The sequence below is a fragment of the Canis lupus genome, chromosome 18 (genome assembly GCF_048164855.1).
Source record: "Canis lupus baileyi chromosome 18, mCanLup2.hap1, whole genome shotgun sequence".
In the NCBI taxonomy this organism is placed as follows: Eukaryota; Metazoa; Chordata; class Mammalia; order Carnivora; family Canidae; genus Canis; species Canis lupus.
Genome location: NC_132855.1, coordinates 49,621,498 through 49,636,728, shown reverse-complemented (window position 1 = coordinate 49,636,728; position 15,231 = coordinate 49,621,498). Strand labels below are relative to the sequence as shown.

General features: G+C 35.9%; 1 long non-coding RNA gene across 6 annotated transcripts in view; it reads left to right on the top strand.

The window, feature by feature from the left end:
• The window catches only part of LOC140609182 (uncharacterized), a 337,556-nt gene that overhangs the window by 229,198 nt on the left and 93,127 nt on the right, over nt 1-15,231 (top strand). The window lies entirely within an intron of this gene.

The following is a 15,231-nucleotide window of genomic DNA, read 5'->3' as shown; positions in this document are numbered from 1 at the left end:
CTTCCTGGTGGAAGCATTGATATTGAGACAAGCTAACTAACTTTGCCAACATTAGACACCTACCAAGCTACAATCAAATTTTTGTTTATCTTATATTTCATAGGCTTAGCACTGACTTATTATTCATGCAATGAAGGTGATAATAGTACTTGATTCTGAGCATAGCCACAAGGATTATATTCAGACAGGTCAAGCTCTGAGTACAATGTCTTGCAAAGTATAAGCTAAATAAAATAGATTTCAGCTATAGATAACTCTATAGTTCATGTGCAATGATTGACCTTGATATAGGACAGCAATCTTGAGGTGAAAAAGGGGACATTTCATACTAGTCGGGGATTGTTAACTCCATTTTGTAGTCAAAGAATTCCTCCAGAAACACAGTATCAGTTCTTATTCACCAATTATTTGATTATTTTTATCCTCCCCACCCCCCACCCCCTCTGATTTCAGCTGGAACTAATGTTGGTGTCATGTCTACACTTAGAATAACTTCAGGTAACTGAAGCCTCCACAATAAATTCACTTAAAAACAAAAGAGGTTTCACTATTCTCTTGTGCTCTTCTGACCAAAAGTAAATTGTATTTGGAGTTGCTGACATAATAGATAGACCAGAAATGTGGTTTTATCAGTGGCTTTTTCATCAAAGTAGCCTGAGAAGGGTGAAGAACTATTCTTTAGGAACTGACAAGAGTCTGGTTAGGAAACCGGACAAAAGGGAAGCATGATGCCAAAGATGTTTTTTGTATAATACTCAGATTTAGGAGATAGAAGAAGAAAGAATTTTACTATTTAAGAAAAATTTTTTAAGATTTTATTTATTTATTCATGAAAGACACACAGAGAGGCAGAGACACAGGCAGAGGGAGAAGCAGGCTCCCCGAAAAGGAGCCCAATGCGGGACTCAATCCCAGGACTCCGGGATTACACCCTGAGTCAAAAGCAGACGCTCAACCACTGAGCCACCCAGGTGTCCCAAGAAAGAAATTTAAAGAAAATTTGGATTTTTCCCCAAAAACTAGGAGTAACATCATTAGTTCTGAATCCATCATAGGGCTAGTTTTGACAAGTGAGTCAGAATGGAGATAGAGGAGACAAGTAATGAGAAAGAAAGGGAGAGGAAGGGAACATATGAGAAAGGAAGGGAAGGCAGAGAAATTAATAAAGATAAAGGAGAGAGAATTACACCAGCAGAAGTACACCAAGACCACCAACCAATTGCCTTAGTTTACCAGCCTTCACTTAAGGACACAACCTTTTACAATTATCTCAAGGAGAATATTGTCTTCTCTTATCACAAACATGATAGAAGAAAAATCAAGGGAGAATGTGAGTGGTGGCAATGGCAGAATTTGGAAAAGAGCCATAAATGATGGGATAAATTGTTCTGTGTCATGAAACCAGAAGAGTCGGTAGCAAAAGTGGTGATGATTTTTCCCCTTTGCCACATGATTGTCCTCTCTGGCTACAAAAAAAATAAATAATAAAAAATAACAGTAGAGGTAGTTTTGCTATTATTCAGAAAAGGCTTCGGTCTTTAAGAGAATATTGTATTTATGTATGACCTCAAAAGAGTCAAAACAATCTAATCTTCATTCCCTCATTTCATCTTCACTAAATAACTGTGAAATAATTGAAGAGGTCTCATCACTTGTCCTTTGTTAAAAATTTAAAAATAGTGAGACAAAAGATTAAGTGCTAATTGACCCGTGAACTATTTAAGAGTATGTTGTTTAATTTCCAGATAAATGGGTGGTTTTTCCTAGCTATCTTACTTATATTAATTCATAATTTGATTGTTATGATCAAAGAATACATTTCATATGATTTTGATAATTTTAAATTTATTGAAATGTGTTATGATCTAACTTGATAAATCATATGAACCTGAAGAGAATGTGTATTCTTAGTGTCTGGGTCTAGTGTTCTGAAATAATTACATTTAAGCAATGTACTAATTTATATGTAGGTGTTCTATCAATTGCCAATGGACAATTATTACAATATCTTACTATAACTTTGGAGTTACAAGGTTCTTCCTTTAGTTCTATAAATTTTTGATTCATTTATCTTAAAATTCTGTAAGTAGACACATATACACTTAAAATTGTTATGTCTTACTGATAACGTTGTTTCTTTTTCCATTATGAAACATCCCTCTTTTTCTATAATAATACCATTTGTCATGAAAACCACATATTAAAATAGCCACCCCACAGTCTTTGTATGCCTCCTGTTTGCATGGTATATCTTTTTCCATTTATTTGTTTTCACCTACCCACTTATCTCTTTATATTTAAAGTAATCTTTATCTATGTCTTTATATTTAAAATGTATCTTTCTAGATAGCATATACAGTCTTGCTATTTTACCTACGTATCAATCTCTGCCTTTTAACTAGAGTGTTTAGACCTTTGCTCTTCAGTTTTGTCAAAATTTAAAACTTACTATTCTTTGAAAGACATCAAAGAAATCAAAAGGCAAGCCACAGACTGAGAGAAAGTATTTGCTATATAAAGTTGAATCTTGAATATGATTTTGAACTGTGTGGTCAACTTACATGTAGATTTTTTCCTAATAAATACAGTACAGAACTATAAATTTACTTTCCTTAGGGTTTTCTTAATAACATTTTCTTTTCTCTAGCTTACCTTACTGTAATAATACACTATATAATATATATGACATACAAAATATCTCTTAATTAATAGTTAGCCATAATGCTTTCAGTCAACAGTAGGTTATTAGTAGTTACATTTTGGGGGGAGTCAAAGTTATACATGGAATTTGACTGCTTGGGGGTTAGCACCCTAACTCGTACATTGTTCAAGGATCAAGTATATTTACATTTCACTAATGTTTTGAGAATATGTAAAGGACTCTTACAACCCAGTAATAAGACAAATGATCCAATCAGTAAGGAGGCAAACAGTTTTTAACAGACAAGATTTTAACAGAGAACATATATAAATGACAAGGCACTACACATAAAGTTTCTCATTAGTCACTAGGTAAATGCAAAGTAAAACCATAGTGAGATACCACTCTATACCCACTAGAATGTCTAAAATTAGAAAGATTGACAATACCCAGTGTTGGTAAAGATGTGAACAATTGGAACTCTCGTATTGCTGATGAGAAGATAAAATATAACAACCACCTTGCAAAATCGTTTTGCAGTTATTCATATAGTTAAATATGTATTTGCCTACCATATGACCCAGCTATTCCATTCTTAGGTTTTTATGTAAGAAAAAAAGAAATCTGTACCAACACAAATACTTGTACATGAATATTCATAGAACCATTATTTATAATAGCTGAAAACTGAAAATAGCTCAAATTTCCATAGACATAGGCCTGGGAAAAACAAATTGTGACATATCTGTAAAATGGAATATTTTACATCATAAAAAGGAATGTAATAGTGATCTATATATATGTATGACAATATGAATGAGTCTCAAAAATCTTATGCTGAGGAGAAACCTGACTGAAAAGAATATGAACACTAAAATGTCCTTCTTATGACATTCTAGAAAAGCTAGAGCTAATCATTATGACAAAAGACACATCAGTGGTTCCTAGGGCTAAAGGTGAGTGTGCGGGCTTGGTTAGCAAAAAAGATTGACTATAGGAGGGCAAGATAGAAGTTTTTGAGTAATAAATAGTCTCTATCTTCATTGTGGCAGGAGTTACACAAATATGTACATTATTCTAAATGCATTTAACCGTACATTTGAAATGGGTACATTTTATTTTATGTAAATTACATCACTGTAAAGTTGATTAAAAAAAAAAAAAAAAGCTGCCACTGGAGAAAGAGGGAAAAAAATTTGACCCATCCAACCAATCTACTCTCTATTTGAACCTGAGATTTATTTTTAAAATATAAGAATTGTTTTATGTTTAAAATTTGTCAGTGACTCCTCATAGCCCTTGGGATAAAGTGCAAACATTTTAACATAGAATACAGGGCAATTAATATCTGGCCCTCCTCTTTAGTGCTCAAGTGTCATTTTTGGAAGATCTGCTGATCTCACATGCTGTTTTACATTCAAGCTGTTGTGGATGCTGCTCCATCCACTCAGAGGTCATTCCCCTCTTAGGCCAATGCTGAATATTATTTTCTTCCCTCTTTGAGCACTGAACTAGAGTACGTGACCCACAGTAGGTTCTCAATGATGTTGAAGAAATGAAAACCTAAATAGTGGTTTTGTTTTTTTCTCAGAAAATTCACTGGAAACATTATAATTCCCTGGTATGAATTTTAGCCTTTCAACCTTTTAGCTCAACCAGAAATATAGTATTCTGAAAAATAAAACCATTAATACCATAATCTCTCTTTTAATCCAAGGTTTAGGAACATTTTCCAAGCATAATCCTATTAGTGGGAACAAGAGTCAGAGTCTTGACTCTTATGAATATCTCTAACTTAGATAGTGAGTAATACCCCTAGAAACAGACTTGGAATGTTCTTCCATCTGGAGTGGAGGGGAGAAGAGTAAAGTAGTTTGCATCAGAATCTGAGTAATCTTCACATCACTATAAGGTTTGCAGAGAACTTTCATGGAGTTACCTTAATCAATAGTTACAAACAGCATTGCGATACAGCTAGCCAAGAATTAACCCATTTGCATAAAAGTATTCAAAGACCCAAAGGGTTAAATGATTTTTTTTGTGCACATGCCAGAAGACCTAAAACTAGAATTCTGGTCTCCTGACTTCCTAATTCTATGTGATTGGCTAACAATCACAGAGAAGAAATTGTATTAGTAATTTAGGAGGGAACTGATGTAGTTCACGTACCTTTGAACCATCATCATGTAGTTTCTTGGGGAGAGATGGCCCAACCCCATGACAGAGAAACTGACAAAATATGGTGATGAGAGTGATGTTTTCCTCACTACTTACTGGCTGAGTTGCCTTGGACAAGTCGCCCACATTCCTTAAATATCAACTTCCTCCTAAGTAAATTGAGAAAATAATAGTAGAGATGCCATACAGTCATTGTGGGAATTCACATAGTAGACATAAATCAACTACTAAACCACATATTGCATAGTAAATGCTCAATTAAAGTTAGTTGTTTTAATTATAATTTCTGGTGAGGGAGCCCTTACACTGACCTCTGCAGAATGATGGCCAGGAAATGAAGCTGTAGCAGAAAAGATCGTTTTCTTTATTTGAGCGCATTGAGGGCTCGGACATTGAAGCTGTGGGTACTAGCTGTGATCAATAGATCCACAGGTGATAAAATCTCAGATCAGGACCTGCAATGGAAGAAAACTCCTGGCAGGACAATTCATTGTGAATGCAAAAATAGAGCTCAAAAAGTTCTTCTGAAAGAATTAAGTAGAGCTTTTGCAATTGGCTTTTGTGATATCTTTGCACATGGCCTCTGTTCTCACTACCTAAATGCCACCAAAGATTGTTGACATTTCCTTGTTGTTTTCTTTGTTCCACAACTAGTGTAGAAAAAATAATACAGAGAACAGTCCCTTTATCTCTCTACCTGTATATAAAATTAATATTTGGAAATATGATCTTCCTCTCACATTTATGTATTTCAAAAAGAAAGATTCACCAGTGACTTCTTAGTCACTAAACCCAATGACCTTCCTTGTATCTCCTGTCTCTCTGAAACATCATACATTAACCCTGCCCTCTTGATGCCTATTTTTCCTTGGATTTAACACCTCTTAATAAACTTGCCTGCTTCCCAAAGCCTGAAATTCAGTATGAATTAAAATTAAATATCCAGCTTCTGCTCCAAAAACTTTTGTCCCTGTCCTGTGTCCTTTGCTTCTGCACTTAATAGCATCACCTTATCTTTTTTTTTTTCTTTCCTGTAGCCTCCATCCTGTCACCAAGCTCTCCACATCACCCCACCCACCTCTTTCCTCCATTTCAGGCTCATTACCTCATTACCTGTTGCCAAATCCCCTGACCTTTGTAAGAAGATTCTCTTTCTACTATTTGCAAGATCTCCTCATTGCAGTCCAGCCTGAACCCTGCAGCCAGATTCACCCTGTAAAACACAATTCTGATCACTTAATCTGTATATAAAACCTGCAGTGACCAAGAAAAGCCCTAGCTCTTTGGCAATGGGTGTACCAGGCCCTTACCTTCTGGTCTCAGCTGACATGGCCTCCCTGCTTTCCATCAGTTCCCTTCACATACTTTACTCACCAAAGGGCCAGACTCCTAGATGTTCCCTACATGCTTTCCACATGGTCCCTCTCCAGCCTTTCGTCTCGCTATACTTTTTTCATTTAAATATTAATTCACCTCATAGCCAAAAGTTGAAATACTGCCTACCTGTCATAGTTCAGACTACATGACATCTCTATAAAGGGTTCCACGATGCTCTCACTTAGAAAGTACAATCTTCCGGGGCGCCTGGGTGGCTCAGTGGTTGAACATCTGCCTTTGACTCAGGGTGTGATCCTGGGATCCAGGATGGAGTCCCACACGGGGGCTCCCCACAGGGTGCCTACTTCTCCCTCTGCCTGTGTGTCTGCTTCTCTCTCTCTTTCTCTCTTTTTCCCCCCTCCATGAATAGATAAATAAATCTTTAAAAAAATAATGAAGTACAATCTTCCTTCTTTGTCTTCCCATGATGTGTTCTTGTTAACTATCTCTATAGCACTTGCACCTTTCTACATTGCATCACAACTAATTAAGTATATAACTTATCTGCCTGGACACACTGAAGAAAGGGAAGTCTGTTTACATGTGAATCCTCTATCATGTATTGTAACTTGCTCATAGTTGGGATTCATTAAAAACTCACTGAATGAATGAATGATCCCTGACTTGAGTCAATGTGGAGTTTTTAACTGGACAATGTCTTTGATCTTCATAATCAGAATGTCTTAATTTCAATAGACTATAATCAAGAAAAAAAAGTATTTATCTCGTTGATGACCTCATCTGCTCTCTTATAGCAGGTCCAATAAAGAAATGCACAAAAGATAAGAATAAAGACTATTAATACCAAGAGTTATTGCAAAAGAGTTGTATGTCACTGGTAATGTCAGTGAGAAATTGTGCAAAGGATGGATTGGTGAGAATCAGTCTTCCCAGGGTTATCCCCGAAGCAGGTTTATGTCTAGTCTTATGGAGGTTGTATAAAGACTGTACCTGTGGTACAAGAAATAAGTTCCTTTGTTAAAGTGGTCATTTTTCATACAGCATAACATTACACATATTAGGAGGGCATTAGACTAAAACTTCATTTGGAAGGATTTTTATGCCCAATATGTTTTTAAGGGTGAAGTCCCTGTCCTATTAATATGTTCTACCCTATTTTGTAGTGAGGTTTTAAGTTAATAGATGAGCCTCCTAGAATATAACCTAGATTATATGAGCTATAATTGATAACCTTGTTTAATACTGGAAATATAAAAATCTGAAATCTAGTTTTTCCAAATTTCCAAAGAAGAAAGCTAAGAATACAGGATAACAAAATATTATTCTAAAAACTGACAATTCCCCTACCATTCTGTTCTTTCTTACAACAATAGATTGATAAAATCACACATGGTCTGAACTCCTCTCCTCTCTTCATATCAGGCTTTCTATATTGATAAAGTAGCTACAGAATCAGCAGGAGTTCTGTCCATCAAGGATATATCTGAGATAGAAAAGGGAGAATTGTCCCAATACGTATCACACCGAATGAAAAATGTTCTTCTTAGGAAACTTTTGCAGAAACTCAATAGAAGAAATCATCAAAAGATAACTTTAAAAGGAAATGACTTCTCTTTTGTCACTTTAGTTTCTTTCCCTGTATGAACAACCCTAGGATTACATGCTTTGATTTTTTCAAAACGAACTTCTTAATAAAGAGCCCCTTTGGCTATCCTGGCTGACATTTTATAAATTCTCAAGAACTGGCATTTTATTCCAACAAAGATATAGTAAACATTTAAATTTCTTTAAGGTCACAGGATAGAATTTAGGCATTTGAATTACAATTACACTGTTAAAATCTTACATATCATGAAAATTTTAAAAAACAAAAGCAATTTTATAAAGTAACCGAGTGTCTAAAAATTCTAAGTTAATTTATTTTCACTTCTAGCAGCTTTGGAGATTTTATTTTAATCAAGATGATGTTTATGAATGTTAGGAAAAGAGATGCAATGACAACAACACTGATATAATCATGTTCATTTATCTCTCCCAATAGCCCATCTGGCCAGAAAGAAAATAATAGCAGAATCTGTAAGGTGGGGTATAGGGCTGCTTCATGTTAAGCTTAGCACTGGTTGAATCTATTATAGGTCATAAGCCAAATAAATACAAAAGCTGATTGAAGCTTCTTTTATCTCAAACCGGTTAGGATGAATTTTGTTAATATGCCAGTTTTTGAATGAATATTCCATAAAGTTTAAAAGGCCCACATACTCACTTGTAACCAAGGAAATGTAAGGCAAAATGTAATGCTTTATTCCCAGTGAATTAAAAAAAAAAAAAGGGAAAAGAAAAAGAATGAAGACATCTGATTTTGGCAAGAGTGCAGAAGAATGATATTCTCGGCACCTCTGGTGGTAGACTCAATTGATACAACCAATTCTGAATCTTAAAAATGCATAAACATTTAAAATGCGTTCCCTATAAGCAAGAAATTCCATATCTGTAATTTTATCCTATTCAAATACATGCTAAAATAATAGGATTAATAATAACTAGTACTGTTGAAACAATAAAATAAATAGCACTACTGAGTGCTCAGTATGTGCCAGCATTGTTCTAAGTGCTTTACAAACATTAATTCACTTTATTATCACTGTAACTCTAGGAGGTTCTATTAATATCAAGAAATATCTATTAATATCAAGGCCTTGAGCAGTTAACTAAGTTGCTCCCAGGCACGCAGCAGTGGAGCCAGATTCCAACATGATCCAGCATTCTTACCCATTACATCTCATTGCTTCTCTCAGCAGCACTACATATATTACACATGGGCACTGAAGGCCACTTATTGCAGCACTATTTGTAATAGAAGAAAATTGGAACCAAACTAGCCATCATAACCAAGAAATTATTAAATGAATTATAAGTACTTCCAACACTTAAACTAAGCTTGTGCCAAACTTCCATCTGTAGCAAACCTATAGAAATAATTGAAATACTCAAAACACATAATAAAAAAAATTCCTATTTTACTTTATGTGCCAAGGGTCAGGTTAATCTTAATTTGTCAGTACTTGGGACATTATCACTGGTCTTCATAGAGAACAGTTCTTGTTTTGTTCATTTGTTTTCTTTTTTCTCATTCCTTTTCTCTGTTTCCTGTCCCCTCTCTCTAAGGTGTTTCCTGCAGAGAATATAGTATAATCTTACAGAAGATAAATTATTGTTTATATGCTTATCTTCATATACATATAAGAACTATTATATGTATCTTGTTGTGATTTCTACTTTATTCATCTTGCTATATATATATTAAAGACTTTATTATTTATTCATGAGAGACACAGAGAAAGAGGCAGAGACATAGGCAGAGGAGAAGCAGGCTCCCTGCAGGGAGCCCAATGCAGGACTCGATCCCCAGACCCCAGGATCATGCCCTGAGCCAAAGGCAAACACTCAACCACTGAGCCATCCAGCTGTCCCTTGGAATGTATTTTTATGCTCTATCCAAGTTACTGTGCATGTAATTAGTCTATTGCTTCTTCTGACATATGTACTATAGAGTGAGCAGCAACACATCTTACCATTGACTTCTCATGCAGTAGATGCCTGCATTGATTGCAATTTCCTGCCAATAACAGCAAAAACAAACAACCCCACTGTGTTGAGCTTTTTTGCATGCCTTCTGGTAGATCCACTGAGCATTGCTTTGGAATATATATACAGTAGCAGAATTGCTAGGTCTCCAGAAGTAAACAAAATGTATTGTAGCTAAGTACTTCCACACTGTTCTGTAGAATGGCTACACCAATATTCACCATCAGCAGAAGCACCTGAATATGCCTATGGCCTCATATTTCTACCCACATCTGGCATTATCCACTGTCCTCACTTTTGTCAGTCTGATAGAAGTGACATGACACTTCATTATTTTAGTTTTCTTCTGAAAATGAAATTAAACATATCCAAACTTAAAAAGTGTAAACAGGAGATATGGTGGTACAAAAACCAGAAAGGGAACCCAAAGTAAAGGTTGGCATTCTGTTGGTGCATCATAAATTGGATGCACATATAGGTCCAAGTGATACAGAAGTATCATCAAAGTCCTTCTTTCCAATCTTGATTGTCAATTTCTTCTATTATTACTAATTCCTTCCATAAAAGGTTCATGTTCAAATTGGCAAAAAAGAAATCAAACTCTCCTTTTCAGATGACATGAGACTGTACATAGAAAACCCAGACTCCACCCAAAGATTGCTAGAACCCATACTGTAATTCGGCAGTGTGGCAGGATACAAAATCAATGCCCAGAAGTCAGTGGCATTTCTATACACTAACAATGAGACTGAAGAAAGATAAATTAAAGAGTCAATCCTATTTACAATTGCACCCAAAAACATAAGATACCTAGGAATAAACCTAATCAAAGACATAAAGATTCTATACCCTAAAAACTACAGAACACTTCTGAAAGAAATTGAGGAAGACACGAAGAGATGGAAAAATATCCCATGCTCATGGATTGGAAGAATTAATATTAGGGAAATGTCAATGCTACCCAGGGCAATTTTAACATTTAATGCAATCCTTATCAAAATACCATGGACTTTCTTCAGAGAGTTGGAACAAATCATCTTAAGATTTGTGTGGAATCAGAAAAGACCCCAAATAGCCAGGGGAATGTTGAAAAAGAAAACCAGAGCTGGGGGCATCAGAATGCCGGATTTCAAGTTGTACTACAAAGCGGTGGTCATCAAGACTGTGGTACTGGCACGAAAACAGACACATAGATCAATGGAACAGAATAGAGAACCCAGAAATGGACCCTCAAATCTATAGTTGACTAATAATTGACAAAGCAGGAAAGACTATCCACTGAAAAAGGACAGTATCTTCAATCAATGGTGCTGGGAAAATTGGACAGCCACGTGCAGAAAAATGAAACTAGACCATTTTCTTACACCATACACAAAGATAGACTCAAAATGGATGAAAGATCTAAATGTGAGACAAGATTCCATCAAAATCCTAGAGGAGAACACAGGCAACACTCTTTTTGAACTTGGCCACAGCAACTTCTTGCAAGATACATCCATGAAGGCAAGAGAAACAAAAGCAAAAATGAATTATTGGGACTTAATCAACATAAAAAGCTTCTGCACAGCAAAAGAAACAGTCAACAAAACTAAAAGACAATCTACAGAATGGGAGAAGATATTCTCCCATATGCAAATGACATATCAGATAAAGGGTTGTATCCAAGATCTATAAAGAACTTATTAAACTCAACAGAAAGAAACAAACAATCCAATCATGAAATGGGCAAAAGACATGAACAGAAATCTCACAGAGGAAGACATAGACATGGCCAACAAGCACATGAGAAAATGCTCCGCCTCACTTTTCATCAGGGAAATACAAATCAAAACCACAATGAGATACCACCTCACACCAGTGAGAATGGTGAAAATTAACAAGGCAGGAAACCACAAATGTTGGAGAGGATGCGGAGACAGGGAAACCCTCTTGCACTGTTGGTGGGAATGTGAACTGGTGCAGCCACTCTGGAAAACTGTGTGGAGGTTCCTCAAAGAGTTAAAAATAGACCTGCCCTAGGACCCAGCAATTGCACTGCTGGGGATTTACCCCAAAGATACAGATGCAGTGAAACAGCAGGACATCTGCACCCCAATGTTTAGAGCAGCAATGTCCACAATAGTCAAACTGTGGAAGGAGCCTTGGTGTCCATCGAAAGATGAATGGATAAAGAAGCTGTGGTCTATGTATACAATGGAATATTACTCAGCTATTAGAAACAATGATACCCATCATTTGCTTCAATGTGAATGGAACCGGAGGGTATTATGCTGAGTGAAGTAAGTCAATCGGAGAAGGACAAACATTATGTGGTCTCATTCATTTGGGAAATATAAAAAATAGTGAAAGTAAATAAAGGGAAAAGGAGAGAAAATGAGTGGGGAATATCAGAAAGGGAGACAGAACATGAGAGACTCCTAACTCTGGGAAACGAACAAGGGGTGGTGGAAAGGGAGGTAGGCAGGGGGTGGGGGTGACTGGGTGACGGGCACTGAGGGGGGCACTTGATAGGATGAGCACTGGATGTTATGCTATATGTTGGCAAATCGAATTCCAATAAAAATATACAAAAGAGGAAAAAAAGGTTCATGTAAGAATTCTATGTATTCAATGTAAAATGTAAAATGCCTAGCACTTATAGAGCTCTAGGCACTCAATAAATAGCGATTTGTTTAGGTTTTTATTATTACCTAGAATGACAATACTTTCTATGACTAAAAACAACAACATCAACAGACGGAGAACTGAACTTAAAAGAACAAAAGAAATCAGAAGTCTTATGTTCTTCATAAGAATCTCTGGCTCCCTCCAAGAACTATAGTTTTTGTTTTTGTTTCCATTTATCATAAATTCAACTTCAAGAATTAGATACAGGAAATGATTAAATGTCCCCAATTTAGAAGATTGGGTGACTAGGTGATTAGACGTTCTCTATTTATTAGGGCTCAGTGTGATTTTAAATTGTATAGCCTGTGAAATTTGCAGAACTGAAGCTCGTGTGATTGTGTTTGAACTTGGCTGATTAGATGGGTGGTCAGGGATGCTCTCTTTTTTGCTCTCAGCAGAGCAGAAAGACAGGCTCCCAGGTTCCCTGTGACCATGGAAGCTTGAATCTCTTGCCAAGAAGAGCAGTTTCAACACAAATGAGATATCCAGCTGCTGCCTGAAAACCCCTTGTGCAGATTCTCAGCAGGAGGCTTTGCCGATAATGGGGTTGGGTGTACCTGACACAGAGGAACCAGATTCTGGAAACAGACATTTGGGGAGCCTTATTATAGCAGACAGAATCTATTACTGGGTCAACAAATCTAAAAGCTTCTTATCCTGGACACTTGATCACTTGACCTTCCTGGGGTGACTGAAACTGCCCTTTAAAGGTCACCGATTTCTAATAAATCCTCCACTGATTTCCTTTCCGTCCTTACTCTCCACCCCGGTATTCGTGTCTTCAGAGGCCCACTCTTTCAAATCATTTTTCCAATGACCCCATCCTCATTCATATTTTACAGTTTTACAGCAGACTGTGCTCAGGATTATTCCTAAGCAGCCTCTGGTTTTAGCTGGTTAATGGGCTCTGAAGTGTATCTGTGACTAAAAATAACTCTCTCCTCTGATGCTGGCTGCAGAGAAATGTGGGTCTTTCTTCATCATGATGAGTCGTAGAGAGACATTTATTTTTATTATCTCAAAATTGGTCTGTCCTTTTCCACTCTCTCATGTCAGTTCTTTAACCACCAACACTGCAAGATGTAGAGGTAGACGCTTCTCAGGATGACAGACCTAATGACTGCTCTGTTAAAACAATGGGCTAGGATGCTTGGCAATGAAAAAATGCTTTTACTCAGTTTCCTTATCTGGATTTCATGGGTTGTTCTCAAAAGACATGTATAAATATGATAAAAAAGAAAAAATATCATTTTTAAAATATTTAAAAGGTAAACTGCTCATTTCATTTATAGTTTGGTTTATCATAAGGTAAAGAACAGTCTCATATTTTTAAACTTCTCTATTGTTTTCAGCTCCTAATTGGTTATGTTTCAAAACAACAAAAGATGGAATTTATTTCTTCAGATATTATTCCCCAATAATATTCTGACATCTGGTGGTTTTGATATGTTGATAAGCACCAACCACGTATTAATATTTTAGCATTGTCCACAATACAACCAAAACCTGATGGATGCAAAAATTTCATCATGAAAAAAATAAAATCAACTGTGAGCAATCATTTTTAAAAAAAACCACAACTCCTTAATTAGTGGTATTTTTCACTGTCTAGTAATTATTTTGATACTGTAGCTATAGATCTATTCAAATGCTTTGGGGGAAGAAATGGCATATGGTAACCTAAATACTGAAAAATGAATTCTAATTATTTTAATCTTTGAAAGTACAAATTAATAGGGTAGTTTTCACCAGAAGAATGTGAGAAAGTCTTCTCTATACAATAAAAATTATTTATAGTGTTTTTCTCATCAAAGGACATTTCTATATCTTGCTGTGACAATTATCTGAGGCTATATTTAAGTACCTGACAATTAAAATAAAAACTATTACTATGGTAATTTATACTTTTCTCTCTTTCTTTTTCTTTACCTCTCATTTATTTCCAAATAACCCTATCATTTTGAAAGGAAAAAAAATGAAGAAATTTATCATGTGTCAAAGTCCCCAGAGGAGGGGAGGCTTCAAGGGAAGCCAGAGAATTCATAGCGAAAATGCTGTAAATTATAAGAGAAGGTGCACCTAATATAGAGTATGGTGAAGTTCACAAGTGCTCCAACAGAAAACTTGGTTCTCCTTGAGTACATATCTCCTTGTCTTGAAAGAATTAAGATCTTAGCAAATTTCACCAGCTGCAGGATAGAACCTAGTCATCCACTTTAAATTGGGAGCCTTTAAATTTACTCAATCTGTAAAGCATTCACCACGGTGCCATTTGTATAGACATGCTTTTAAAAAAATACATTTTGATGGTGACAGTTACATTATTTTTGGCTTAGCATAACAGCTGCAGACTATAATTAAAACAACTAAAAATTGTAGGTGACATTCATCTTCGATATAATATTGTATAGTAGTCACACAAACTGTTGTTCAGAATCCAGACCCTACACCCAGGACTCTTCACGTATTAGTGATATTTGGGTTAATACTATTTCCAGGAATTATTCCTAGTACCACATGGGGGCTGCAATACCCAGTGCAGAGACTCTCTCCTGGATACTTCTTGCTTTACTTTATGTCCCAGATGATTAATTCCACACTATTCCAGGAGCTGCTGCTGCTGTAATCTTCCCAGATCTATTTTTGATCATCATTTCATTGACTTTTTAACTAGAATGTTCTGGATCCCCGTGATATTTACATGCCACACCATCTTTTTCTTAATCATACCAATTTCTCATAAGAATTTTAAAATATATATATATGCCATTGATTGATACATCGGACTCATTGGAAATAGATAGAAAATAGAATCTATTCAC